The sequence below is a fragment of the Acanthaster planci genome, linkage group LG19 (assembly GCF_054643075.1).
Source record: "Acanthaster planci isolate LZ-2023a linkage group LG19, COTS_SCS, whole genome shotgun sequence".
NCBI classification, from domain to species: Eukaryota; Metazoa; Echinodermata; class Asteroidea; order Valvatida; family Acanthasteridae; genus Acanthaster; species Acanthaster planci.
In genome coordinates this window covers 8428964-8456897 of record NC_141795.1, presented here as the reverse complement: position 1 = coordinate 8456897, position 27934 = coordinate 8428964, and the positions used below count along the sequence as shown (strand labels likewise).

General features: G+C 43.9%; 1 protein-coding gene across 4 annotated transcripts in view; it reads left to right on the top strand.

The window, feature by feature from the left end:
• Positions 1–6237: 6237 nt before the first annotated feature.
• The window catches only part of LOC110984486 (neuropeptide FF receptor 2-like), a 59716-nt gene continuing 38019 nt past the window's right edge, over positions 6238–27934 (top strand). Inside the window, exons 1-2 of one of the 4 annotated variants that reach the window (XM_087129919.1) lie at positions 6238–6393; positions 19111–19235. The gene's annotated coding sequence lies outside the window, so the exon portion shown is untranslated. Of the gene's footprint in view, positions 6394–18848; positions 19236–27527; positions 27651–27934 lie in introns of those variants that run through there. The other 3 variants (XM_087129918.1, XM_087129922.1, XM_087129921.1) reach the window with 3 other exon arrangements.

Below are 27934 nucleotides of genomic sequence, written 5' to 3'. Positions count from 1 at the left end.
CAGGCGATTCACAATAGTGCGCCTCCAAGAGTTTGCATCGCGTTGATCAATCACAGTGCATGAAATCTGTCAACACAATGCGCGTTTAGAGAGGGTCAACAGTTTTCGCGTACTGTGATTGGCCAGCCCGTTGCAAACTTTTGGTGGCGCTTTATTGTGAATCGCCAATATTTAGGCTAAGCTTGACTTTCAAATCTGTTTAATTTATTTGGTCGGTTTAATCGCTGTGAACTGCCTCGCATTTCCCACTTTCTCCAAGGCAAACTTAAGGAATAGTCTTACACTTGCAATTGCAATTTGCAATTACACGCATTTTTCTCAAGATTTCCATTTTAGTGGACACAATTTCATGTGTAGATTTCTTTGTTGATATCGATATCGCTGTAAACAAGGCAAGCGAAATCAATGACTTACAAACGTGAAAAAATTACTCAGATGCATTAAGAAGCATTATGGGCCTAATTCCACGGCGCTGCTTACCGCAAGCGAAAAATCGGCGCTTACCGTAGCAGAAAATTATGTGCTTACGGCGAACGCATTTCGCGGGTTAGCGAGGAATTTTGGCTTGTGCACATGCGTACATCCCGTGCCTGAGGATTCTGTGCTTAAAGGGTTAGCGCAGGATTTTTCTGCTAGCGCGGTTAGCACAGAATGGAGATCGTAAGCGCGGAATTCTGCAGTAACCATGTCTTTGGGCCCAAATCTTTTTGCAGCTCCGTTCCGTGTTTGACGCAAAGCAGAATGTACGCTCAATACAGGGGTGGATCCAGGATTTTTTGCTTAGGGTTGGGAAATTTTTTGTTAGTACAAGGGGGAGCGGTAAGTTACTATTTAGTTGCCGCTGGTGGTGAAGCAATAATCTCCTTGCTTGTCCTTGCCCGTACACGCAAAGTAAGAGCCCTGTATGGATTATGCCTTTTAGGGGGGTCTTCCAACCTTCAGGCGTAAGCACCTGAAAATAGCAATGAGCGCCCCCCCCCTGGATCCGCCCCTGCAGAACGTTCTTCCTGCATCTGTGACTCCATGTGACCCAAAACGATTACCACCTTCATATGCTATCACGCATATATTGACTTTCTACAGCAAAATGTGCATTGCATAAAAAGGAAATAACTTTCAAAGACAGCCCCGACTTTTTTTTCTCAGTTTAAATTTGGGTCAGCGTGGTGACAGAAGTAATTTTGAACGCTAACGACTGATTAGGCACGGCGATGCTCGTGCATGCTTTGATGGATTTTTCCCTTGGAAAAGTTGACAAACTGAAAGATATTACACTTCAGTATAAACGCAGAGCCACACGATCTCCCTTTTTTCACGGCCGTAATGCGTTTCTGCTGATCTCAACCACACACCGCATTCTGAAAATACTCTCTGTAAATGAGCCCAGACGGTGTCACTTGATCGCTTTGACCGCGAAATCATTTCCAGATTTCATTGACGATGAAGAATCAATACGTGCTGACAGTGTTGGCGCCAATTTACCTCTTGTAAAAATGCTCAACTTGATGCTTTGACGCTGTGAATAAATTTGGTACAGCTTTCTGGCGAGACAATCTAGCCCGGATTCCTCAATAGCAGCCGTTAGCCTGAAATCACAGCCTATTTTGACTACATGTATTATGGACACGTTTTTTGTCGGCCCAATTCCAATAACCAGAAGTTCTGTGCATCCCCGACTGCAAGCGTGCTGATCATTGGACTATCTTGCATCTCAAGTTCTCTTTGATGTCTAGTTTTTGGACTGCATATAACCGCTAGTGATAATTCGTAATCTTTATAAACCGTACTGTTTAACTCATACCACAAGTACCCCGTCTACATTGGAATTGTCGTTTTCAAACTGCATCTTATGTAAAATTCTTAAACGAGAAAGGTAAGTTGATATCATGAGTCAGTAGTAATTCGTTCGAGGTCCTTGGTAGAATGGTGCTAAGAAACCACCGCAGTGTTGCATCTGCCATCAACGCCACAACTTGACCTCATGTTGAAAATCCCTGTTGAATTGCATTTGTCAGAACAAACTGGTGGCCGGACCCAAGGCATTCTGCCTGGCTTATACTCGATGCTGGCCAATAAAAGTGAGTGATCACAAAAATGTCTCTCTCCCTCTGATACCGAAGCCTCGCTTCATCAACGCGCCTCAATACCCAAAGCCGTAAAGTGTATATGATTTCACGGCCGACGATGTGCTTTGCCCCCGCCGTGGCATTGGATAATCTCCCGGGTCTTGTAAACAGGATCACGCGGGGGATATATTGCGTGAATACCGCCGGAATCCAAATCATAAATTCCAATTTTCTTTTTCTCGGGGATGCTCAAGCCGGCCGTTTTTTTTTTGTTTTTTGTTTTTGCTCGGTCGCAAGTGGATGACGCAAGGATCGGCCACACGGGAAACTACTGGGACAGGTTCTTCACAGGATTCGATTGCCCGCAATATTTGCTTAACCATCAAGACTAATGATAACCGGAAATTAAGGACTTCGCAATTGCGCTCCCAATCCAAACTCTCACACACAGAACAGTTCAAAGTGCTTTCATGGAGGTCACGCAGTTGTCTTATATGGGGACTTGTGGCCTAGTGTGTACGATTTGTAAATACTGATCTTACGGGTCGAGCAGGGCCGGATTAAGTCTCTATAATAAGCCCCAGGCACTGGTGTTCCATAAGCCCTGGATCAGGTGGACTAGATTCGACTACCCGCCACTGTTTGTTAGCGAGGCTTTTACGGAGATGCCCCCGTTCGGAACGGGGCCGAAATGACCTGATCGAGATAGTGTTGAAGCGAGTTTTGGGCTTGCAATGAAATAAAATCCAAGGGTACAATTCTGGGCAGTAAACAAAGCTGATCTTTTCCAACAGGAAAGAACCCAAAACAAGGGAAATACACCCCGTGAGATTTGAACCAAGAACACCCACAATACGAATCCTTTTCGGCACCCATTACGCTACGTAAGCCCAGCCCGACCGAATTTCTTTCCCCCATTCATTCGTGCCCACAATCCCAAATAATAAAACTGAAGCTGTCAAGTATTTCAGGTACGTGTAATACCACAGTATGTTCTGATCTAACCCCGAACAGGGGCGTTCGTCTGAAAAAGCCTCGTTTGGAACAAAGATGGGTAGTCAGATAGGGTGCTAAGGCTCATGGCACCAGTGTTCCCTAGGCCCCACATTGCAAACACTGTGGTGTTAATTTAACACTCGGTGTTTACAAGGGACCACACCCAGTCTGGTGTAGTCCTCCGATAACACCCAGGGTGTTAAAGTAACACCGTATTTTTTATAATGTATTACTGATATTCCAGAGGCCTTTAGGCCCCAGTGTGACGCAGGCTGAAGGCACCGGCTTTCACTGGGCCCTTCTTTGATCTAGGTATCATCACCAATTGCAGAGTTTTCCCTCGCGCCCGAGCCTTGTATTTCGTGTTGATTCCATGAATTGCTACAGGATATGCCACGAAATCGAAAATTGTCAGATACATTATCAAAACCTTCACCGCTTTGGTTTTTACTTTGGTGTCGCTGTATGTGTCTTCTGGCACACTTGTGTTACTCCATGGGCCCACAGATGTTGCGTAGGTCGTCGAATTTTTCGTAGGTCTTAGGTTCAGTGCCCTTATACCTAATGTATTATCCAGCCCTTGGTGGTGGTTGGGGAAGGCGAATCAAGCTGGTTACATATTGTGATCTTAGGCGAGTCACTTTTATAGCCCTACTTGCCTCCCACCTCCCATGAGTTTAAAATGGGCACCTTTGAGGGCAGAGATGGAGGTGTTTGCGCCTGGAATGCCAGCAATGGAATGTTCAGTTGTTATAAACCCACTGAGCAGAGATATCCGCTACGCGCAGAAGCACCCCCTCATCAGTTGAAAAGAGCCGTGTTAGTCGGGAATGTTCATTTTGTTGGTGGCGATGCGTCCGTATGGCGTGCATTTCAGAGTCGTTCGTGAACCAGCGAAGTTCAGTTTCGACCGAAGGAGCCTCCGTTGTTAAGAAAATAGCGCCTTCTCTTGGTCCAGCTCGAGGCTCATGATGTCAATAATCAGTACCTTTGAATGAAAAATATTGTCAGACACCAGGTGCCTCCTAAATGCTGTGTGATTATATTGAGCGGCTGTATTATAAGTGTGTCGTGCGAACTGACTTCTGTTGAAATGATAAAGAATTCTTGTTCGTATTCGATTTGAGATTTGAACGTTCTGCCACTCCGTAAAGTTAACGGGACCATGAAATAGAAATATTTTACTAAATTTTACTAAAACCCTTCAAAATTGCATCTTTGGGTTTCAATTAATCTGATTTTTAATATGTGTTTTGCTATTTCAACCCATATTTTGGATTCTTTTGGTTTATGCTAAGGCATATTTGCATATTCGTGAGCAAAACTATGATATCATCCAAGGCATTGAACCTCAATGTTGCACTGATTTATGCACAAAAAATCTCAAGAGTTTAGAAAACGCTGCTGTCGTACATTTCATTTCCTTTGGCAATTTATTAAGTAAATAAATGTATATGGCATTAAGCCGGTGAGTAACTATTGCTTTGAAATTTTCTCAAATAGTAAAGTTGGAGTTCATAATTTGAACATGAAGGCATACAAACCGAACAGTGTCTTCCAGGATTTATATCAAACCATACGTGCCCTTACTTGTCCAAAAATGCTTGGTCAATTTCGAATGCTTAAAAAGTGCTCTTTTCACTTCATGTAACACACAAAAATGTCAAACAGCCTTCATATTGAAGAAGATCTTGGATCCTTAAAGAACACGAGCTTGGCAACTGAATTCGCAAATCGTATTTTTTTCTAAATTGTCTCTTACTATGAAGTGTTTGCCAATGAAAAAGTTAATCTTTCTTTGGGATTTTAATCAACTATGTTCAATAACTATACCTTGTAATTAATAAGACATGTCATTAATGAATGTATTTTAGAGTGTTCGATCTCATGCGTGGTGATATAAAACCCTTGTGCAAAATCCATTTGCTCAGACTTCTGTGTGTATCTTCAATACACAAAAAGTGCGTGTGTACGTCAGGTATATCTTTACACGCCATTTGTGATGGGAGTTTTAAAACTCCTACGCAAAGTCTTTCCTTATCGTTGGTCGAGATCTAGTTTCAAAAGCTTATTTTTCAAGGTATGCGTCTGTTGAAATAAACACTATCGTCTCTTGTGGGACCGATCCCAAAGACGTTCGGGGAGTTTGCGGGACACCAGCGGAACACGGAAGTGACACTTCCTGTCTGGGATCTGTCATATGGTAATAAGGCCACCGTGTCGGTTGTCACGATTGTTAACTGGGTCGGTGCGGATTTCTTGTCTGAAACATTCAGCTCGTTGAAGATATCGATGGCATCGGACATAAACTTAGCTGTGGGAGTTGCATCATGTTCGATCTCAGACCTGCGGCGACAGGCGTCACTTAGGATGGGAGAAGAGCAGGTGCGGCCCCGCCTACCACAATTAGGGAGCGAGGACGCCAACAAAACGACTGGCTCCAAGGTCCTCTGTCTTACAAACAAAGGCTTCCTCACCGAATGTAGTCGTCAGACATCCTTATCTGATCTTGTAAAAACGCTTTTCACAAATCTCTGTTTGCATAATATGACGGAACTAACACAGACTTTAACAGGGTCACACTTGTCATCTTGTCTCAGCATTAATGAGTAAATAACGCTCCAAACGAAATTGCGATGCAGACATATTTATTGTAATCGGATCAATAATAATAACAATAATATTGTTGATAAAATAATCAAATAAAAATCTAGTGCCACAAATAGAATATTCTGTTCTATTTAACCGTGGAAATGACTCAACACATGTAGAAAAGTAACAAAAGTACTAAATACTAGCAGCTGCCCACACCTGTGCTAATTTTACCCCTTAGATTAACAGCCGTTGGATCCTTTTCCTTAAAAAAATCTCGTTATTGCCTCCTATAATTTCGCTGTTATTAAGCACCCAATGCCATAATCGGCTGACTAATTTAGCTGACGTGGTACAATCATATTCTAATTGCGACAGGTCCGGAAATCGATTTTGCGCGGCGCGAGTTGCCCGCCGCAGAGATTTAATTACATGAATCTGTTGTAATTAGACTGCCCAATGCTACTGGGACTTCACGGTTCCGTCATTGCTTGCCAATCATACCCGTAATGAGCGCAGTAGACCTGTAACACAATGCCATCAACTTGATGAGGATCAGTGGAAGTTGAGACTGTTTCGCGTCTTCTCGGCAGTTCAAATAGAGACATGTATAAAAAGAAAGAGAAGTTTGGTTTAGCTTTCAGAAATACTTAGAAAACTGCCAAGGAAAAATGATCGGTGTTGGGTTTTCAGTTCAGTTTCAAAAACGATGCACCATACAAGTTGAAGACAAGTGCAGGTAAGTGTTTCGTCGGAAATTCTAGGAAACAACATGCCGCTCGCTTAACATGTACTTCATTTCGTCAAGCCCATGACGTGCATAATGTAGAATAGTATTCTGTCTGTGAAGATCAAAGAGGGGAAATGGCAGACGAGGTGAATATATAGAATGCAATCCTTTGACATGGCATTTGTACTATGGTTGCTCATGTTTGATGTATTTTACTGCCGCACTTTTGTGGCTGTGTGTGATTAACTGCCAACACACTTTAAAAACATCCGGGTCAGATTGACCCAGAATCGGGTCCCATTCGGTATGACCCTTTTTCGGGTCAAATTATGACCCAGAAATGGTGAAATATGACCCGAAAGGGGGGCATACTTTGACCCAGAAAAGGGTCATACCGAATGGGACCCAATTCTGGGTCAATCTGACCCGGATGTTTTTAGAGTGTAGACGGTGGTACAATTTAGAGATTGTTCCTCGTAAAGTTCGTCCCGTACCACCCGTAAAGTTATCTTGTCGGGGCGGTAAATATTGTGCACTTAAAATACCCTAGTCGTATTTCGTGTCATCGGTAAGCTCCACAGCAAGTTTCTTCATCTTGGCTCATCGCGCACACGTTCGGAGATACGGCCGTCTCATCTCCGGCCAAATTATCGGTGCTAACTCCGTCTATCAGGAAACTGCAATTTTCGCGAAACCTTGGTCTGTGTACAGAGCGCCGAAGACAAAATATTGACAGCCCAAAAGCCTGAGGTGGAGACAAGACCGAAACCAAAAGCACCTCTAGGTCAAACAAAAAACCCGAGGGACGCAAATTGTGACGGTTTAGACAAATTTGATGAGGCTCGTCGGCCCATAATTTTGACGGTGATTTTGTCGTTAACAGGCCAGGCAGGTCTGCGGAGTTACTGCTCTGTGTATACATGGGGAAAGTTGAAGTGGACACGACACGCAGAAATGGATTAAACATCATTTGCCTTTAGCACAAGGGAATCGTTGATTTCAACTTCCCTCCCCAAGACAACACAGTTTGGCGATTACAAACATGTCGGAATGTATTTGGTTCCGAGAGCCTGTTTAAGGTATCGTGCGTGTTTCGCAAACAGGTCTTGAGCGTGCTTTCAATTGCGATTTGAGAAGAAACATTTCATCTTTTCCCCTTTTCTTGCTGTTTCGGCTGCAAAGGAAAGGTGAGCATAATCTCAAATTGGAGAAACCAAGACATAATTAAACTAAACTTTAACAAGAAACAAAAACGGAATGATCTTTTGCATCTCATTATGTAAATGCCACATCTTAGTCATGAACCACTTATTATTTTCCTGCAACCTCTTTGCTCCATCTTAAAGTATTTTCAACTTGAAATACCCTGTAAAAATGCTCCGGATTTTTTTGTGCCCATAACAACGTTGGGCACTAGGTGAATCGCCTAACTGTTAGGCCAACAGAATTACCCAACCTCGTTGATCCTCTCCTGTTAAATGGGCAAACTTGTCTCATTTTACCCAACGATATAGAAAATGTTATTTGTACCACCAATTTGTTTTTTTACCAAGAGTTATGATCTTTTGGCCGAAAAGTTATTCACCTGTTGGGCAGAATACTCCCAGAGATTTGACAGTGTACTGCACGCTTGTATTTTCTCAAGACACAAAAGGATGTCGCGATATACATTTAAGACTTGTCCACTGTCACGGTGGATACAGCGGACGTGTTAACGTGTATTGTCCAATAAACAGACTCAACGAGGATTTTGCCAATTTGTCAACAGTAATCTAAATCCCTTCTCAGCTACGTCTTTAATTAATGTGCGTTTCGTCAACGAAAAAAAATTGGAATTTCCACCCGACGATGCAAAGTGAGCGTAATTGTGCTCATCGCCTTGGTCGGGTCGCATATTTATAAGAGTAGTTTCGGACTCTCCCGCCAAATTTGCGGTATGCGTTTCCGATCGCGCGCGAACAGATGAGGAATTCCGTCAGTGCGAATGCAGGCGTTGACAACTAAGTTGGCGCCAAGTGTGTATTGGATACATCAAGGACTTTGAAAGGTCGGTCCGTTAGCCTCAACCTCGGATTACTAGGAAGGATTTTTCCTTCCAAGAAATTAAGAGACAAGAAGCTGTCCAGTTTAAATTCCTTTGTGTCAGCTCCTTGACAACTAATTACTGCACCTTCTAGTTGTAATGCTTGTTCGATAGTTTATTTTGGGGGGTTGGTTGTTGGTAAGTGGGCATGATGGCATGGGAGTTAATTGGTCAGCTAGCTCGTGAATTGATGTATCTTTTGGGTGATGGGCAGTTGTTGGTTTGTAGAGCATTTGTTTGTTTTGGCCGGCTTGACAGTTGTTGGTTAGTTGTCTTATAGCTGTTTCACTTGAGGACATTTCAAATTTACCGACCCAAAAGGACCAGTCTATTGTAAAATCCGGACATTTTACTCAGTAAGCGACAGAATCCAGACGAATCCAGGCCAGCCCTGTCTCTCCTTAGCAATATCCCGACACTCTGGGGGACCGTTTATTAAAAGTAACGGCCAGATGCGTGCATCATCACTTCCGCAAACGGCCTGCGCTGATGGACAGACTTGGGGTCCGCATATTAAAAGTTGCGTGGCGACGTTGGGGAGTAAATTCTTCCCGCTGACACCAACAGCGGCGACCTTCACGGGTCTGCCAAACTCGCCAAGTTAAGTTGGCCAAAGGCACCCTATGGGAAAAAAATGTCTCTTGCTATCTCAATTTCTGCTGTACACGGGGGAAAAATCCAGGTACATTTTTGACGACTTTTCCGATTGGGGATCCGTACGTGTTGACCATTGACTTCAAAACACATTTGGTTCTCTTTTTAGAGAAAGATAGACAATTTTTCTACCAAACATTAGTTGTCTCCTCATATTTCTTCTGCAGAAAGCAATGTCAAATGAATATTGACCGGTTTCTCTTAGAAATTGGGATGAACAGTTATTCCTCAGAATACGTACTTCATACCGCGTATTTATTGATTTCCTGACCTCTAGAATTTCAAGTCTAGACACTTTAAATAAAAAAGTGTGTTTCCAACAGCCACATCGTGTTGCAAGATATTATCATTGCACGCCGTGAAAACAGCTAATTCTCTTCTCCAAAAGATGCCAGAAGCTGTATTCTGGTAAAACCATGGTCGGTACATTCTTCCCCATGTCTCTTGAGTCTGTGCACGAGAGTCTCACCGGTGGTACTCGTCAACTGTCTCTCGAATTTAATTCCACATCAGGTTTAACATTTGACGAAACATTAACCAGAGCAATGTTGTATGCATCATTGAGATTAAAGGTATCACTCCCCCCCAAAAAAACAAAAAACAAAAAAAAAACAAAACAAAACAAAAAACCCTCAAAATATACTGAGACAAAAAAATTCACTTCCTTCAGGAGTTTGAACCGTAAAACGTTTGGATTCCTAGTCGTTCATTTATTTTTAGAGCGGAAGAGTCGGCCTTTTCCCCCTTGGAATTGGATTTCTTCCTGTGTTCTAGCAATAATCTCGGCGGAGTGTCGATACAACATGACTATATCCAGGTCTCATGTGTGACCCAGAGAGGTTCTGGGGGGGGGGGGGAGTTTGGCATGTGAAGGACTGCATGCCAGTGCTATGCATAAATATGAAATCGTGGCTTGGAAAGATGATTCCTTGTTAACGAATATGACAGTGACCACGCCGTGCATGCATGCACGTTGGTACAGACCTAGCTAGACATTGCTGGTATTTTTAGGGATGAAAGTGCTGATGCGCAATGAAACGTCTGCCAATCTGGCTTGATTTAACATCTACCAAAATGACGAATGGCTACCGAAGGTTAAGAGAAAGTAGTTCCTTTATTACTTCTTTCTTCGACCTTGCGTCTTTCTTCAACATTGCTTCCTTCTGTAACATTTGTAATTTTCTTTTATTAAGAATACCTTGACTTGCTCCTGTGCTTCTCATATAATTTGTCGTTTCTTCTAGTTTGATCAGGTTGATTTCTAATTTTGTATTGTCCAGATAAATGTGAACTGTAGTCCTGAAAGTTTTTCAAGTCTTAGATCCGTTTATAATTCAGAGTCATGCGGCTAATTATGGATGTTTAAATTAGGAAACCACCATGGGATCGAACTGAATAATTAATGTGGTGCAGGTGACGACAAAAACTAGATATTAGTTGACCGTGCTGAAGGGAGTACGTCTAACCGACGCTCACCAGATGCAAATCACACCCCCGTTGTACGTGCAGGCCCATGTTTAGCAATGATGGATTCACCATATGTACATGATTACACAGTTTTCGCTTAGAATTATAAATCATCTGACAAAAAAGAAGGTTGTTCAAACGGCATATATAAATGCTGGCGAGTGCCAGTAAATTGGCTTGGAAGGCTCTTGAACCGTGAGAGGGGATCTGAATGGTAAGGAGGGCAGATTCATCCACGCGTCGTCAGGGGATTTTTGACCGCTGTATAATCTCACTTCTTCATTTTTTGGAAGGCCGCATGCTTATGTCACCCTCGTTCTTAAAGTTCCTCAGAGATATCTTCTGATATTATCAGCGGACCGTTGAGCAAATACAATTTCCTTGATGGATTAATAAAGTAAATTGGATTGAGTAAGCGATGCACTTTGTTTGAATAAAAACATAAAATTCAATAATTACGTACTGATTGAATTAATAGTAATAGTGTAGCTTTGGTCGGGACATGATTGAATTGCATGACAGATCAAGGTGTCAAACCTGTTATCATATTTGCGTGGTCATCCCTTAAGCACTTTCATCCGACAGAATATGAATAAAAGATCGTCGATTTAATCTGTTGATGCCGCATACCCTGTTTGTAACGACTTGATGACCTGGCGGTTCAGTGGAACGAGCAGGCTTCACAAAGCTGTTCTCATCCCTAAGGCGATGGAGCTGTCCGTGAATGGTGGCGCAAATTTGTGGGCAATAAGAGAAAAAAGGTGGCCTGGGCATTTTTTTTGTGAAAAAAGCGCCGCTCTCTATTATTTAAAAGGCTTTTAAAGCAAATTGCCAAATTGCCACAGTTCGAAGCGTGCCGGTAATACATTATACATTAACAGGTGCAGCTCCAGCATCATAATTATGTGGGATTGTGGGCACAAGAGATAGAAGAAAGGAGTTCGGTCGAGACGACACAAGTGGCGAAGCAGATTGAGTTTTGCAGTTCGAATCCTAGTGGGGGATTTTGAAGTCTTTTCCCTCAGTGTTGTAAAAGATCAATTTTGAATTTAATTTTCTGTGTAGCCTTAAAATTTGTCTCTCAAAGAGCAAAAACGCTCACTCCAACGCGTTGTATCGACTTGAACCTCACTTATGCGGCATCCAAATCATCTGAAACGATGATATACTACTTCCACGTTCTGAATGTTGGCGATTTGCTGTATTTATCAAAGGCGATGGGATCATCAGATCGGGTGACCATTCAGACATGGGCAAAAGATGTTACACTTTACTTTAAGCAAGTCATCTGTTTTTGATTGGCAAATACCTTCTGTTCTTGACGATTTCCTATGGTTACCAGCTCTTTGAAGTGGGGTTAATTATTACAACCATGTTGTGTACCGGTGCGTCAACAATACAGATCCTTGGGTCCTATCCTGATTAAAATCTTCACACCCAGAAAAATCCCCCTTCTCAGTCTCACTTAAAACATATTTTGTTGTGATTCATTTCATAAAGATAAATACTGAATGAAGAGCAGTGAGAAGACGCACTTTATCAGTTAAATATTCAACCTGCCTGTCTATAAGCCTCCAGTTTGACTAAGAGAGGGCGCAATTTCCTTAGCAACGGAGGCTCCTTTGGTTGGAACTGAACTTCGCGGGTTCACAAGCGAATATGAAATGCACGTGTTACGGTCGCATTGCTACCAGCAAAGTGAACACTCCCGACCAACAGTGGCTCTATGCAACAAATGATGGGGTGCTTCTGCTGGAGGCGGATTGGATGGACACGGGCAGCCCAGGTTCTTGTTCAGTACGACTGGTTCAGCAAAAAAAGTATGTTTTGGGCTGCCGTTTGAAAGGTATAATGGTCTAATCATGTCTGAGGCACTTGGGAAGCAAGGTCCTCAGGAGAGAGGTAATGCCTGCTAAAAGCTTTAGAGCTGTCTCTCCACTGCTCGTGGGCCAGGTCTGAGGAATAACGAGATTATTGCTCGTTGTCCTCAGACCTGACCTGGGCGTAACTTTGCAGCACTGCTCAACAGTTAGCAGTAGGGTTGTGCTTACTGTATGGCAGAACACTTGGCTAACCGTCGGCGCTATTTCATGGCGTTGTTGTGGTAACAATTGTGTGCTATGAAGATTTCCACTATGTTAAGGAAATTGGTCTTTTCATGTAGGTGCTACTGCACGCTGAGCCTCTGTTAGCGTAAAATCATGTGCCAGTAGCGACATTAATTAAAGTAGCCCTGGCATACACGAATCTTATCCGTTCATTTGGCTTGGCCTATGCTTTCAATTCTAGTTCAGTCTCTCCTTTTTAAAAAAAAGTTCTTTTCGGACCACGTGTTTAGCAATTACCATAAAAATCTTAACTTTCCCTTCTACGTATAGACCAGCATTTTGTGGCGTTTAAATTATCAATGCATCCATCGCCAATTACCTAGCTGAATATGAATGTTTCAGCGTAGCCTGACTGATCCCTCTCACTTCGCAAAGGCAGATGATAACCACTCCCTTCTCCCCAAACCTTGCGGTCACCTCAGGTCAGTGTTGCGCAAGGTGTTGCTGAAGTCATTACAGAGCCAATGACCGCAGAAGTGACCGTATACCTTACGCGCAAGGCGTCACACTAGCCTTTCAACGCGTATCAGGTGCACCGGAACAAGTGGAGGGCCGGGAGAGTAGACCGTTGGGAAAAAAATCCCACTTGATCCGAAAGGCGTATCTCATCGGAATCCCATCACATCGCTAGAAATGATAAATGTATTGGTTTGCTTAATCTCTTTTGGTAAAAAAATTTCAATACAAGTTAATTTTTCAAGGAAATGATGATGTTCCTAATACTCTGCATCAAATTTAAACAATTTTTACCAACATTGGCACTATGAACCAAAATGGGACAGACCTCTACCTGCTTATAGACTCTTTTATGGCAAATTCGATGGGCACAAAATGACAACAACGATGTGCTTCATATTTCGACATTCAGACATAGGACTATAGCTATGTCATTTTTCAAATTTTTAAAAGTTGGCATCCTAATTTCCGTGTTCTCGAAATCACTTGTCACACAGTGCAAATTTTCTTTAGCGTTCTGATTGTACCTGATCACTGTATGTGGATGACTTAAGTATTACTTTTTCAATAGCAGCGTGGCCATTAATCAAACTTGAAAATCCCATGATGACGGCAATAAAAGCCCCAAGAACTCCCAAGATCTCACAATATAGTACGGATATCGGTAAAAATCAATCCATTTGATCAGAAAAGTCCCAAAGGGCCTTCACCAGGGAGTCGTACAACGCAACGATCTTGACTACTGTAAAAGTGCAATTCTTTTACGATGCACATATGCAGGCGCATATGGTTTAGGGCAAGTTCGAGCGATGACCATTTGTGGGCCAATCATCAATTTCCTTAGTTATCTGGCACAAAAATATATCCAGGATACCAGGCAATATCGCAAAATAGTTGGCACGTAAACAGCGACGTTCGCTCCCGTCTACATCTGTTTTTTACTTAACAGAATAAGATGCGTGGATTTATTCATTGAGAAATGAAGAAATAAGTAAGAATAATACAATTATTGATCTCAAAAGTCAAAGTAGCAAAAACGTTTGAATAAAGTTTGATAAAAAATTCCCATGTTCCCAAGGTCTTGCCCAAATTCCAAAGATCTTGGGAAAAATCCCAAGAGGAGCCTGCGCTACTCAATAGCGCATCATCATTCAGGACCTGTCCTGGAATTATTATCAATACTGCAGGCCTAGCTCCCTTTTGAATTGTAAAAATTTGATCTTTGGAGGTCACTGATTCCAAGCAGCGGGGAACAAAACGATAGAGAAAATAAAACACAGCGTCTCCTTGGCAGGTTCTGCCATCAGCGGGTATCGGCCAGGATGAGAAGAAATGAGAGCATGGGGGGGGGGGGCGTAAGAACGGAGCGAGCGGGATCACGATATAACGAGGCGGCATCTCGCGGGGAAAAATGTTGACGCCCCGTACAGACGAGGGCATGGTTTCTGGGCCCCACGAGCCGAACGCGAAGGCATCTTCCTCCGACCCTACCGTGACTGTTAGCGGGGCGAATTAAAAACACCCGTAGAGGAATGCAGTTTAAATATCGCGGTGTTGTACGAGCGGAGAGTGAGAAAAAGCGATTAGGAACTGGTCATGGTCCTCTGGTAATAGAAAAGTTTCCGAAGTCTGCAACTTGTGTATGTTGAAAAGGTTTGAAATTATTGTTTATTTTGGTCAATATCCAGGTGAATAAATCTGGGCAGTCTATTGACTGTTACAAGTGAAACCGCTGTGCTCCTTTGTGTCACCCATTGATTAGTACATTTGTTGAGATGATTATGCATGACATTTAGTGGTTGAGATGGGTTCCCTTTCAGATTCCAATGGAGCGATCGGGGACCAGTGCGTGGCCTTTTTCGTTTGAATAGCGCGGAACGGCCAACGAGAAACTCAGTGTTGGTGTTTTGCGAGATTTACGACTAAACTAAAACTTTCGCATCGAAATTCGCTTTGAGTTGAAATGTGTTCAACTTTTTCAAATTCACAGTATATATATATGAACATTTGACCTGACGCACGGTCACAAACTCGGATCGTGTTTGCTTTCGCGCAAAGATAAACCAACCTTCGGGCTTAGTCTTAGCCACCGTTGAAAATTTGTTGCAGTCCCAAACTTCCACAGAGCGTCGGACACCTTTGTTTCTTTACATGAGAAGTGTCAGTTTTGTTAGCGCTCAATAGCGACGCCTCACGAGCTTTGCTGAATCAACCAATAACGTGGTCTTCAAAACTGGCAGCCTCACTTTCTTTGGCGCATGTAACCCCCCCCGAAAAAAAAGCACAAACAGGTTGAATGCGCGACTATACTCAGCCCTTTTCGTGCAAATGAACAAGACTCAGATGGGTCCTTTTTTCCTTCTTCAATAAAATCCCCCCGGACACGTCTGTTTTTCTAATCCCGTCCCCAGTTCTCGCGAGCCTTCCGTTTTGAGGTTGTAGATCGCGATATCCCACGATAATCCGTATTGTTCGAGACAGAGGTGTCAGATATTGAGCTGAAGATGTGTTATTTCACCATGCGCGCGGTTTGTATAGGCCTAGCCGTCTCCGCTGGGAACTAGTACTTCGTATCACAGACGCGACTTGGAATAACAACACGCGTGGCACCAGTCTCCAGATAATTACTGCACTCTTCAATTGCCGTCTCATGTCGTCTTAGTTGCAAAGCCAAGTTGAACCAACTTTCCTTGACAAATTGTAAAAACAGTTTTTTCCCCTGGGTATAACAAATTCTTCAGAGCAGTTTAGCTGGAAACTTTCTTAGCAGAGTTGCCTTAGGGTCTACTTGTAGCGGGGAAAACGGCATGTGAAAAGCGCAGAAGACTGAACGAATATACGCTCTAGCTGTCGTCTCTTACTTAACTTCGCGTGGTCTTCACTGTCTTGTACTATCATAAGTGACAAGAAAATTGCTTAATTTGCCCACAGCAGAATAGGGGACATTGGATGTCTTCAGCAACGGAGGAATCTGAAAAATGTAGATGTGGCCCAGCCTAGGGCACTGATATTCGAAATGAAAATAAAATGGACATCAAAATCAAGTCGGTAGGCCTACTCGATCAGCTTATAGGACATACCCCCTTCTTTCGATCGAGATTTGATTCTAAAACTAAGCTTCATTAAAGTTAAACTCAGGACCCATGTGAAGCTGTGCTATTGTCTCGTGACGATAACATTAATTTTGTTCCTCTCTGTCACTGCTGCACTGTTGTCAATGCTTTCGTGTTTTATGTTTTCCCATTGTTGACAAAAATGTCAAGGTCAAGTCCTTCACAAGTTCCCACACATCCACCACGAGTCATCCAGTCTTAAACCAAGCCACAAGCTATTCAGATGAAGTGTGACAAAAGCATTCCTTTGTCGTAGTTCACCTGTTGGTCTGATCTTGTCAACGGACTTGTGGCTTGATTAGACCGTCAACCACCGCACAGATGACAAATTTGTTACGGGATGAAGCTTCGTCATATTTTGCTATTCCATCATTGTCCAGATGCAAAAGGTCTTTCCTTTCTTGTCTATCATAATTAGGGCAAAGTCAAAGTCGACGAGTTCAACCAAAGTTTGTTATAAATTGTACCTCAAAATGTGCAATATCTGAATGCACTGCAAAAGCTTTGGTGCTAAAATCAACACTTTTTGGTGTTACCAGATGACCACACCATAGGGTGTTACTTTAACACCGCTGGTGTTTTTTGCAAGACTATAAGTGTCACAGTGCACTGCAGTAACACCAAATACCACTTACTGAATTATTCGTTTATGTACATACAGCCAGCGATAGTTTGCCAACCGCTAGAAACCAAATCTAACGCAGTTTTGGAACCATGGAAGGTTTTTATGTAAACCGCTAAACGTTGGAGATGTTAGCTTTTATCTTTCTCTCGCGTGCGACAGAAGACGATAAAATTTGAAACGTTAATTGCCTCTGTAGCGTCTGGCATACCTCTGAAAAAAAAAGTCTCTATTCCACCACGTCTTCTTTGATTGAGTCATGTGGTCTGATCGAAATGGTGTTAAGATTGTGCGAGGCGAACACTGCCGGCACTTATGATGGATGAAGCCCGTCCGACCATCCGACAGACCCGTACGATCACCTCGTCCGCAGGGCCGGAAAACTGAGGGCCCTATCGGGGGTATACCCTGCATGGTATGGGACGGAGGGGGTACCCCCTACATATCCGAACCCTATACAGACTCCAGACTATTGTTACCTAGCACACCCCCCATAGATGTCTGACAAAAATTCCTGAGATTCCGGTATAGCAGTGACCAACACGGGGGGGGGGCTCCGTCCCATATCTTGCATCAAAATGTTCGGGGGGGGTCCCCGGTGACACGAGCACCTCAAAGGCCTCACTTCGGTACGGTCATTTTTATAGCACACGGGCACTGGACGTTTTTGGATGCCAGAAACGGCTGGCTTTGCTCCTGCGTAACCGATGCACCTTCGGGAAGTTTCGAATCTATCGTAGTGCATGATTAATAAATGTAGCTAGCAGCAGGTGATGTGGCTTGAATCAAGACACGACGTGCACTGATCACATTGAGGGATTTACCGATCCACTCTCTATGCAAAAGAGTGGAAAACCCCACTCTCAAACTGAGTAAGTTCCATATAAATCCACCCTTAAAGAGGGGAAACCACTCTAAAAAAAGAGCGGGAGACCACCCCAGAAGAGTAAAATTTCCACCCTTCCAGGGAGCCACAGGGACAACTCGAAAAAGAGTTGTCCTTTAAACGTCTCCTATTTTTGTCAGTGATTTTCATTCTTTAGGAGTGAAGTTATATAAGGGAATCTTTTTGAGACTGAGTTTTCACTCTTTTGTCTTTAGACTGCGCAGTTGTATATTTATGGTTGCATAAGGTGATGCTGCGTTAACAGGGACACTTTCGTCGTGTCCTGTGTTCATCAGTTTCCTTGTGCATCGAAGTATTCAATTATAAACAACAAAAGTCTGGTAAACGGCAACAAAATCGCATGAAAAATTCGTTGTTCACCTTTTCTGTATGCAGAACCGTCCCGTGTTAGCTACTCCGAGTCTTGCGTTTCGCGGTGTCGTATAAAGGGAAGATGGGCTGGGGGGGGAGTAACGTACTCCCCCGGCGGATGTCCACGCCCCCGGGTTTCCTCAGTTTGCAATCTTGGAAGGAACAAACCGTATTATACAAGCCGTGTGCATTGCTGGGCTGCCTCCAAGAAAGTTCTCCCTAGTTTCTCCTCAGTGCAAACTTATAAAAATGGAGCCGGCCCGACCCAGAGCGAAATTGCCCATGAAGAGTATGATACGCCTCTTTTTTGATACGCATTCGAGGAAGACACGCGGCAAGACTGCACGAGAGTCCTACACAGACTGTTTACGGCATAAATCCCCGCGGGGATCAGTGGGTTTCCATGCAACAATTACACGCACTGTCATACGGCTTCCTTTTCATACAAGTGAGTAATATCAAAGGCTTCGGAAACCCAGACGGTGCCAGACTGGCAATATCGCAAAAACACCGACCGATTCACCAGAGAGCACGACTGAGCCAAATCCTGCCCGCGTAATCCATCCTCAGCCATGCCTCCACGTGACGATATCAAAACCGGGCTGTCTTAATTTGCGAGCCTCGATTGTAAAATCACATGCCCCCCAGTAATGAAGAAGGATGAAACACAGTCTGGTTCCCAGCCCGTGCAGTAACTGATTCTCCCACTCGATGTCTTGGGACGACACAGGGAGATCGGATCTCAGCGAATAGATTAATTTTTTTCTAGCAGCTGCAAATCCAAGCGCAGTCTTGTGGACGCTGCCCGTGCCGCTGACCGTATAAACCATTAGACCTGCAGTTTGTCGTCGCAAAAGGCGGGAAGTGTCTCGCTCTGAACTTCGTGCGAATTGAACTTTTGCCAGTAGAACCATAGAAACACAACAAAACTTGTGACTTGAAGACATCGTTTTCACTTTTCACAGTGGATGGAGGACCGATTGACGCTGCAGATACGGCTAACAACTAAACAAGATTCTACTCAAGTCTCCGCCACCGTATCTCCCAGTAACAAGGACTGCAGAGAATTCCCTCAAGTGACAACACACAGGTAGGACACTCAAACTGCCAATGGAGTCATTGTTCAGATTTGGGGCTCCGTCGTGTGACATTTTTCTGTCCTCATTACACCTGACCTGTGTAATTTGACATGGGAGATACCCGTGAAATTTGCTTCAAATGACATGTACTCTTATTTCTGTGGAATGTAATTAGCATTTAATTTCTAAACTTCCAAAATCATATGCTAGATGTAGCAGGGACATGGAAGGACTAGACACCAAATTAATAGATTGATAATTGTTTCCGTTACGTTTAATAAAAGCTGACACTTTTATAGTTTTATTTATGCACAATCAACTTGTATTAAGGAGGCCCGGAACAGAACCGCATTGAAGTTATGAAAAAAGCAGGTATAAGAACGTTCAGTTTTCCCATGGGTGAATTGATTCAACTTGTAGTCCAAAATCACCAATTACAAATGTTCCTCCTAATTCACGGACACTATTTACTGTCAGGACGAAAATGTGGGCGGTATTTGGTGGAAGCCGTGGTTCAACCCGATCAATTTGATATAGAGGGTGTGCATGACTGCCATCTTGTAGGCCAGTGATTTTGTTCCACGAGGTATGTACAAAGGAGCTGGAGGCTTCCCTGAGGAACAAAAGAACCGCCCAGCAAGATGGCTACCACGCAAAGCCTCTATAGCCATTGACAAGACATATATGTATGAATAGAAAAATACTAAAGAACAGAATCTGTGACTTTCTGTACAAAGCCTCAGCTCTTTGAGCTCTTGTGTTGCCATGGAGATATTAGACAGGATGAGTTCAGCGTGAAAACAGATCGTGCTTCAACTTAATTTAGGGACTGAACGCGCGGCGTTGAGCCAAATATTTTATCAACATTTTTTTGTCTTGTTACGAATGTTTTCCCTTCGGGAACCGTTTGTAATAACATTACGCGGCGGCAGCCTGAGTCCGCACGACAGAACAGGAGGAATCGCTGAAATATTTCGAGTCGAGAATTACTTAATTTGAAGCACGCAGCGGCAGGGAAGTCTCGCACGAAAAGGAACTATACCGATTGCATGCTATTATCATATGGCACCGAGATGTTTTTTCTCGTGGCTCCGACGGGTGACGAATCGGTTCACGCACCGTCAAGTCCCTCATTTGGTCGGCGGGGTGAGATCTTTTGAGACCGGCTCGCACCGATGCGCCAGGGGAGTAACTCAAGCTGCTAAAGAAGAAAGATTGGAATACTGCGGGGGTATTTGGCGACAGACAAACAGATCAAAAGGGAATGCCTGATGCCAACGAGACGGAACAAATCGTCCCTCCGTTCTCGAGGATTTGGAAAGAGCTCCCTGTGTGCATTTCTGCTGAACAATGCTACACAGATTCAACGGGAGAGCATTCGGTCCGCGGTAATGAAAAGGACGTCCTGTTCTTGGGGGCTGAGAGTGGGTGTCGCAAAAGGGGTTCCCGTTAAGCCTCCTAGGAACACCCTCTTTGAGATAAATGGACGCATGATTTGTAGTGTTTACTCAGTGATGCATTTAAAGTGGAATAGAAAAGGGGAAAGAATTGAAGAGACTAGAATTGTACCGGTACCACAGATAGACTTACAACTTTAGAGACACATAAAATGTGAACTAAGAAAACAGAACTTGTTTTTTGGCAGAGGCTGGTCATTAAATGCAAGATTTAAGTTCACTTCGAATATATCCCTTTTTCCTATTTCGGGATCGGGTGGGTGGTGGTTGGGGGTGGGGTTTAAGGGTTTTGTGTCCGATTGTTGCCGACGGACAGACACATTAATGCGTTACATTGTTCCTGATGCACTTACATTTATTCAGATAAGATGTTGTCTTTTTAAAAATCTCGTCTATATTTTTATTTTTAAAATGAATTATTAACATATTTGATATTAGAGCAGGCTGGTGGTGGGGGTGGGTTGGTGGTTTACTTCCACCCCCTGGATTCGCGCCTACAACCTCCAGTTACCGTGGTTTGATCCCTACACTAAGGGCGACATAGACCAAGTTTCCAGTCCTCTGATGGTTGGAAAGTCTGCCCGGACGACAGGTTTCTGTGGCATTCTTCTGGAACCATTATAGATAAAGCTTGGTATCGTCTCCTCTTGCGTAGTTGCTGAGACCTACAATCAGAAGAAACAGTGTTGAACCGATGAACAGGTTACCCAAGAGAAATAGATGTAATGTCCACTAATAAAACTTGATTCAGAGCCGATTCAGAGCCTATAAGTAGCGCACATAAACAACAGTTTCGATGCACCCCGTTTCAAGTAAATGCTGGTCACGAGGTACTTTCTAGTCTTGTTTACTGCATTGGTCGGTGCTCCAACTACCTCCCGCACCCACCCTTAGCTTGACGCCCCCACCATGCACTCCCACAAATGCCTCATCCAATCACCGATGAATAATTAAACCAGCAAGGTCCCCTTGACGGATCAGAACCAACTTGTCGAGGGGGCTTTTTTGGGGGGGGCCTTTCTGAGGGACGAGGCTACGTTTAGTGTTTTTTTCTTACGTGATTGTATTTGAGAGGAGAAATGAAAGAGAGAGAGAAAAATTCGCCTTTCACTTTTCAAACAGAAATATGAGGCTCCTTGTTTTTTTTTTGGGGGGGGGGTGCTTTTCCCCTACCTGGATCCAGCCTTGCTTCCGTGGGTTAGCTTTGTAATACTTTCATGCAGGCTCCGCCCTTTTTTGAGAGCTAAAAAAACGAACCCTGGAGATCCGTTTAAATAAATAACACACAGTTCCCTGGAGGCCCCGGGTGAGGTAAAGTATCCAATTTCTGCTCTCACCTTTACGGACGCCTTTCAAAACGTTCCGAAACAATACTTTTCCTTTAAAGTTCGCTCCCTGCCCTTTGCATCTTGAGTATGCTATTGTGCTTTCTGATCCCGGAAATACCATCTCTGGACAGCATCAAATAATGTCAAACTATTCCTGGTACCGGTAGCTTCAAACGTGAAGGCGCACCAAAGTTACTGTTTCCCCAAGTTCTCATCAAACAAGGGTCGAGCCTTTCATGGCTTGACGGCGTGGCTCCATTCTCCCACGAGGCAGCGCTCCGTGAGAATGCGGTGTTGAAACCCTGACTCAGATCATTTATCCGCCGTCGGGAATATCCCCTGTAGAAATGCGCATTCAATATCTCCATGTTATTTTTCGTACAAACTGACATTTTGTTATAAAACTTTCTAATAGCTGTCTTGTAATGTTTCAACTTAGTCAGTTTATATTTTTCCTTAAATTTTCCTCACCTTGTTCTCGTTTCGATGCAGCCTTCCACCTCTGCGACCGGGTTCGAATCCCACCTAAGTCAGCATGTGGATTGGGTTTTTAGATGATTCTGATTCTGTATGTTCGCCGGGAATATTTTATCTGGAATATATAGCTAAGGTTTTCCTCCCACCTCTAACACTAAACATTTCTTCACTGTCTCTAATTATCACTTCATCCTTTAATTGGTGCTAAATGCGCTCTTGGATGAACAGATACAAAAATGAAGAATAAATCAGATAAAACTATTGTCTCGAATGAAAAATTTGCATAAAGATTGTTGACTTGGCCTGATAGAGAGTGTATTGACTCTAAAGTTCCCTAACCGTTGTCCATGAGCACAGTTTCATCGTCTGAGCTGGTACGACATTTAATTAGACTTTTTCCATGTTGGAGGTTTTTTCACCTGTGGTATGCACAGCTAGTCACGATCCCAGACGGCGGGAACGGAAAATAGTTGAATACACCCCTCGAGGCGCGTATACCCTGGGAAAGAACTCACAGTGGGCCGAATGTGTGAACGGCCTAATGGGCGGGAAAATTTACGGCCCGTCCGAATCCGGAGGCGTCCGCGCGAACGGTTCAGCCCCTCAGCTCGCAAGCTAATGTAGGCGGGCCAAATCTCGAGAGGCAGTCTCGGGATTCTCCTCATGTCTTTTGGATGCATGCAAAATGAGACATGGTTATTAAGGGGCCAGAGCTCATCGCGTGTCATTATTCACAGCTTAACCCACATACACTGACCTTTCCGAGAACTACGTTAGGAAATAAAGTTGTTGTGGAAATATGTCACGATTCCCGTTTGAAAGGAATGATTCAGTATTAATTTTTTTCCATAAAGAAGGCTGTGATCTTGTGACCACTTCTTTTCAGATGTAAGCATGAAGTTTTCTAAAATCGTTCTCTGGAAATGTCACTTTCCTAAAAGTAAAGTAAATTCTTCCCTGAAGTACAGGCTTGAATCGAAACCATCACAGTACATGTACGTGCATTGGGTTTGCATCATGGCTGCCATTGTAAGTGCTTTGTTCAACAGGGTATATGCACAAAGGAGGCTTCCCCGTGGAACAGAAGAACTGCCCTGCAAGATGGCTACCACGCAAAGCCTCTGCACACGGCATTATACATGAGAAATGTTTATAATTCCAAGCCATTCTGCAATTTTGAGCCAGCCTTTAAACTAGATGTGGAAGCCACACACGTATGTGTTTTACTTTTCTCGATTCTTCCCCTCTGAATTGGCGCGATGCCCACGGAGATGTGACCGTAGAAAGGTGGCGGACAGGCACTGCACTGTGCTGCACTCAGCCGCTTAACCCCGTCAACCTCGTACTAAGAAAATCGGTTTCATATCAACTGAATACCCGGGGACAAATTCCGTCAATGATCCTTCGCGGAAGCCCGAGATCGCCTCGATTCACCCTGCCCTCAAGATAACGCGGGCGGGAGCCTTCACCGGGCAGACTGTACTTTCACTCCCGTCTCCCCAGGAAAAAAAATCAACGATGATAAAGACGATATCCAGCGACGAAATCGATTTAGCAAGCAAACTGCAACCAAGATTTTGCCCTGGTAAAAATGATGTTTTTGCGAGGGCCATGCCGAATCTTCCGTATCATCTTTCCCGCCTTATTTTCCTTGCGCCGCGGCGCAGTTTCTGTATTTATTTCCTCAGTGGAACCTGCCGCGAGCCGTTGAGCCCCGTCGCCGTGTCGCGGACTTTGAGCGATTTAACCTCTCCAGACACTTTCAGGCATTGCTATCGTGTTTGCACTTTGATCAGGCAGGGCACTTTTTTTCTCCGTGTCTTCCAAGTTGCTGGGCGAGCGTGAGGAATCGAACCCATAATTGAGTTATGCGTCTCCCTGGAAAATATGTACCTCGTGATCTAATTACAGCCAATAGGCATGTCTGATATATAAATATAATCGCACGCCGTTACACATTCACCTTTGTAGCCCGCCTGCCTTATTCTTCCCACAATAGCACTAGTAGTTTCCGCTCTCCGTTACATTTAACAGGCCTATGACATTAATTGTCTTACGGTCAATAGGCCTATTTTGTACAGCTTTCGATGGTGGCCCTATAGGGACATCGCAAATCGTCAATACTGCCGTCAGTATTCACAACCAAAATTCACAACTCGCTCTCTGGTCGCGAATATTGACGTTAATATTTGCGACCAAATTCACGACTCCTCGTATCTCTGGTCGCAAATATTGCCACAATTTTTTTTCAGCAAGCTAGGCGGAAATGTGTTCACGCGCACGCGCAATGACCTACATTTTCCGGCTTGATCTCAAGTCGTTATTTGGCTGGAGAGTTTTGGCATAACGCAGGGGGCACAACGTTAAAAAGAGGTGTTGTGTATGTAGTTGAGCATACGTTTCTCTCTACTTGACTTGCTGGAAAAATTTGCAGCAATATTTGCGACGGAAAATGCAACGAGTCGTGAATTGGGTCGCAATTATTGACGTCAATATTGACGACTGGCGATGTCCCTCCAAGGCCACCATAGCCATTTGCTCCTGTTCTGTGTGTGAAAAGTATTCGGCTGAGTTCGGACGGCTTGTTGTCGTATGTTCACGAACAGCTTGATTCGTTGTTCTCGGGTTGGCCGCTCGAACGCCGAGAACACACAAGCGGTTATCGCTAGTGGTTAATTCAGTGCCAAGCAACATGCAACATGGCGGCGTCTATGTACTTTATTCGAGAGTTAATGTCTGGATAACCGGGCTGAATTCTTTTCTATTTAAACAGGCACATTCTTTTCTATGTTATAGAAAATTATTAAAGTTCATTTGCAAAACTTCTGATTGTCCCTGGCTTTGTCAGCCATGTCGCTACATTTTGCAGCTGTTCAAAAATCAAATCTCTCGAGTTTTTCCGTGTGTTCCTGTAAAACCCTGATGAGGAGACGGTGTGTTCTCCTGTTCGTTCCAAGAACAGTGTTCTTGAGTCGTGTTCCCGCTGTTCGAGCGCGAGAACAAGAACCCCATGTCAAGAAAAGGCCGCCCGAACTCGACCTGTAATATCCATGTTTTGTCCTGTTCGTTCAAATATGCCATGCTCTCCCTGACAAGTGAGGGCGCTGTTTCGGGGTGGGGGGTCATTAGAGTGAGACAGATTGTTCAATCGGGGATTTCTGTTTAAATTCTTAGCTCAGTTTTTTTCACTTAAAAATAATTTCGCTTTTTGTCCACTGTCATGAACTGAATCAATTACTGATCACCAAAGAAAAGAAAATATGAGACCAAAAAATGTCTAAAATTCGGGAATATTTTTAGTGGTAACATTGACGTTTCTTCCTGAAATGACATCACACTTGCTCATGAATATGCAAATTTACATTAGCATCCAAAAAAAAAGAAAAAGACACCCGTATACCTTTACAGACAGGAAAATCGAACATGGAGCATGTAGGGATGCAAGGGTGCATTCATTACTGTCGATTTTCTTACGTGTACGTTGCATAAGCCCTTTAAATCCACCATTCGACTTTTCAATAAGATCCCTTTCACATTAATATGTTGCAGCTTGAATTCTTTTCAACAGAGTAGAATTCAGATGTACGATCCTCTCATGACTTTATTTAATGATGACAAAAAATTACCGGGCCTGCTTTCGTCATCAATGAACATACTTTCTGAATAAACCCCGATTGATTTTCTTGTAACCTGATCAGGTTTCCCGCAGACTTTAATTAAAAAGTAAAGCAACCTGCCATTCCGTGCAGTGTTCCGGCTAGAAATAACTTAATCGCTGACCGCAAGAGATGTACCTTAGATGTACCAAACTGTTCAAAATGTTTCTCGAAATACATGTTTCTCGGTGAAAACTGACAAATTTGGTTGTAAATCCACCGTCAAGTTACCATACAATCAACAGAACTTGTGTTGTTCAGGAGGTACTGCTAATGTAAGCAAGGCTATGTTTCCTCGTGAGCTTCATGTGATTTCTGACGGTTTGTGTCGTGCATGAATGCTTGGAACCAACTATCCGGTTGTCCCACGTCAGTTTCCCCCATCCATCTTTGCTTACTTCGAGCCTGAAAGCGAACCCGTGTCATGCCTTTCTCCGCCGGCCCGGCTCCTTCTTCCATGATCCTCCCGCCGTCCATCTTCACATCTCATCCGTCTTCCTCTCGCGCTTTCGCCTCTGGTGATTGCTCCCGTCCGCGTAAAAAAAGTGCGGTATATACAGAATGCGAATAGGGGGAGATCTATATTAGATCCTCATCACTTCAGATCCGTTCAGGGGCTCTCAACGGCCAGATGGGATGTTCTTGCGCCGCTTATCAATCGAAACGGACCGTCTTCAATAGCAGCCGGCGACGTGTTCTCACTCGCTGTTCACCTCTTCTCCCTTTTCTTGCCCTTCTTTCATAAAATGCGCCCATTTGTTCGTTGTTGAGCGATAAACGGCATCGTTCTTCATCCAGTTGGGGGGAAAATAAACCAAGTTTAAGGTGAACAAGCAATCTGGAGAAATTAACAAATGAGGCAGAGAGATGGTGCGGTTTCAATACTTTCTTGAGATCTCTGTCAGACAACACTTTGTCATTGAGCGTATGCCCCTGTTGCAGTGCGTTGCTCCCCTTCTTTTAACCATCTCGCGGTCTCATCTCTCTCCTCTTCCATCCTGTGTTTTTCTCGTTCCTCCTGCATCGCCTTCCACCCGTCAGTGATTCACTCATCGTCTATACTTCCTTCTTTTCCTACCCGATTTGTCTCCCCCCATCGTGGGGTGCTAGACCGAAACCCGATTTGGTTCGTCCTCATCGGTGATAAGACATGTACGGTGAGATGCCTTCACTGAAACGGTTAGCTAACTGAAGTGCATCTTCGCACGGCATCAGTAATACGGAGGCTTAGAGGGGCCATCAATTACCATTCGTTTGCCTGTCACGGAAGCTTCGATAATGGATGAGGTACTTTGACGTTCCATCTCGGTTGTCGAACCCCTTACGGCTGTCGTGTCCTACTTTCGTTTCGCCACATCTTTAAGGGATACCATTCTTTATTTCTGCAGCTGGGGACAAGCGACTTGATACTGTCCGTTGAGCGTCCCATAATTCCGCAGCTAACTTCAATTTGGTTTGCGTTTCGCTGAGTGTACTGCATGCTGGACTCCGTGTTGGTTCATAGCCAGGTAAACGTTTATTTCATGATCGTTGCAAGCCCCGTGACATAGTTTATGACATCCCTGGGCCTACATATTATAGTTCAGATGATAATCAAGCGCCCGTCCTTTTGCTAAGGCGTTCGTTGGCTCGCTAGCTTGGTCTGCGCGCCCCGCTATTGATACGTTCGAGTGGACAACGCGGGGAAGTCGCTAATATGGTGATCGCGTGCCTTTGCTCTGTGTGGTCTCGCTCCATCGAAGACGGATACATCTGCTGTCTCTAAACCTGGAGAGTACGCCTTTAATGATTC